Below are 2,701 nucleotides of genomic sequence, written 5' to 3'. Positions count from 1 at the left end.
AAGAGAGAGAGAGAGAGAGAGAGAGAGAGAGAGAGAGAGAGAGAGAAGAGAGTTACGGATTTGTAGGTGACAAGAGGTTGATGGGTATGGCAAAATAAAAAGCGCGGTAATTGTTAGGCAAAAGATACAGGAGGCCAGGGTTGATCTGGGATAGTATTACGGGGAACTGGCGTCACGAGGTACACGATTCGCCGTACTTTTATTGTTGACAACAAGGTGAGGAAAACGTGACAATAAACGGAGATCAATTATTTACAACCGGTGACATTTGGGGCAGTGTCAGAAACCAGAAAGAAAAGAGTAAAGGCAGTTTCGGTAACCAGACCCATAAAAGTCACAAGATGTATAATTTAGGAAAATGAAACGTTAACAGAAATAGAATGGTTTCAGAATACTGCTAAACAGCGTTAGGCTTGTTTACTTGGCTGCAATCTTGTTCTAATGGCAAAGTCGTGCATTTTTCTAAGTAAATAAATAGATCTAGATTCTAGCCTATTAACTTTTGCCACGAGCCTAACTTATCGAGACAAAATCATGCTAACCCAAGATTAATGAGATTTATTGCCTGCCTAAAGATCCCCACATATGAGTGAACATAATTTAAAGTAGATCTAACGATTAATAATACATGTAATTACAATTGGGTAAATATTAGGGGTTGTTGTTGTTGTTGTTGTTTAAAGAGCATACTGTGCATTTCTAAAAACCAAACTCGTACTTAAATTTTACATTGTTCGTACCCTCCCTTACTGGCGTAATAGTGTTAATAGTGTAGTAATGTAATAACGATACGATAACATGCAGGGTACTTCACACAATGGAGTACCTAATATCTATTTAAGAGAGAAAGGACCGATATAGATCTAGAGTCTAGATGAGAAAAAAAAAACATTTTAAAAATATATTATAGGCCTAAAGGCCTATTTGGAGGCAAAAGAAAGTGCAGCAATAATATTAATAGCCACTTATAACCCATTCCATACTCCTGAGTGTTGATGGAGTGGAAAGTGAGATAATATTTCCAGACAGCCGACAAAAACATGATAAACAGAAGCGAACAGCCAACAAACAAAAAAGAAAGGCTGGGATCAAATACAAACAAAACAAACAACACCATAACACCGTTGCGTGTGAAACAACCGCTGATCAGACACAAACACCCTTAAACTTACCTCAAACAATAATAATCCAAACAAGAGAAACAGTTCTTTACCACAGCTACGTGGTTGTTGGGTCAATTCCTTTTCTCATTTGTTTGACCTAAAATGTAGAAGTTACAACCAAGTCTCCTTGAATATAAGGCTTATGGCAAACAAAATCCAGCTGACGTAACGTGCTGGGTGCACGAGGGAATTTTAAGCAGAGGCAATCACTGTCATTCAAGCCAAGGTCTGGATCAAATTATATCCGTGGATGTTTTCTTTCAATTACAACTGAAAGCTTTCGGCCTCGCAATACCCTGATCCACGTGAATCAAATTGCCTTGCGTCAAATTCACAGCGTTGCTTGATGCAGGGCACAGCAAGAACTTGCACCAAACAAAGTAAGGAATTTCCAACTGAAATAAGTTACAAAATAATCATAAAACGTCTACAAAAGAAACTCCATCTGCCATCTATCCTGCCCACGAGTCCGTAGCTGAAGACGAACTGGTGGTGTCCAGGGGAAATCCTCTGTGTTCACCCGCCACGACGTGCCTGGAAACTGAGCGCCGTGTGTAGACTCAGGTCCATGTCATTAGCTAAGTTGGATTCAAGCGTATCCGTCGATTCCTCGATCTTCCGTGAGAAATCATCGCAACCTCCAAAGCAAAGAAAGCGAGGGCTCCCCCCTCTGATTTTTACTGATAGGTTACTAGTCAAACCCGTGCTGGGCCGCGGTCCCTCCCCGCACCTAATTAGCGTCACGCCAATAGGGGGTTTCCCTACCAGATGATTGGTCGAGGAACAAGACGTAAGCCCCGCCCCTCCAATTAGCGCGTGAAGGATGAACGTTGAGAAAGGAACACGACGGGAGAAAATACAAACTTTTTTTCCTTTCCTCTCACTGGTTTTTCATTCTTCCTCCTTACTCTTCCTCCCTTTCGCTTAGTCTATTACTTCGTATTCTATGATCGGCGTGAAAGAATGAAACAAGAACACACACACTCTCTCTCTCCTCCTCTTTCGTCGACACTTTTGTGAAGAGAAGTGCGAGGGGAGGAGGTTGTTACGGGAGGAAAGGGGGGGGGGGGGGGGAGGATAGCCAATGTGTTTGGCAGAGCCAGCGACAGACGAAACCGCCATCGCGAGCTTACCTCGGCGCTACGCTGAAATCCCCACCTCGGCCCTCGCCTCGGTAAGTGTGGCGGCACACAGAACTCTCGACACTTGGCCCTCACGCTCAGTCGCTCGACGCTCGGCCCAACCTGCAAACGATGTTCGAACCCAAATTATGAAGGTTTTTCTGCACATGCAGTTAGATCTGTAGCCCATGACATTAATAAGTACAAAACGATAAAATTTACAACTTTTAAAATCGACATCACATTTCTGATGGACGGATTTTTAAACAAAATGTGCAGTGTCCGCCTTACTCCTTGCCGAGAACAACACCTTTGTATTAATTAAGCAACACCTTTGTATTAATTAAGATTACTGTTTCTATTGCCGACGGTTTCATTAATTGTGTTATTAATATTACATTTATTGTTAAACTGCGT

The 2,701-nt window shown here is 42.2% G+C and overlaps 1 protein-coding gene across 2 annotated transcripts in view; it reads right to left on the bottom strand.

Moving 5' to 3' along the window:
* The window catches only part of LOC101856773 (fibroblast growth factor receptor-like 1), a 74,308-nt gene extending 72,146 nt beyond the window's left edge, over window positions 1-2,162 (bottom strand). For both annotated transcript variants that reach the window (XM_005089920.3, XM_005089921.3), the window contains exon 1: window positions 1,173-2,162. The gene's annotated coding sequence lies outside the window, so the exon portion shown is untranslated. The remainder of the gene's footprint in view (window positions 1-1,172) is intronic.
* Between the last annotated feature and the right edge of the window lie 539 nt (window positions 2,163-2,701).

The sequence above is a fragment of the Aplysia californica genome, unplaced genomic scaffold (assembly GCF_000002075.1).
Source record: "Aplysia californica isolate F4 #8 unplaced genomic scaffold, AplCal3.0 scaffold00010, whole genome shotgun sequence".
Classification (NCBI taxonomy): domain Eukaryota; kingdom Metazoa; phylum Mollusca; class Gastropoda; order Aplysiida; family Aplysiidae; genus Aplysia; species Aplysia californica.
This window is presented reverse-complemented; position numbering and strand designations above follow the sequence as displayed.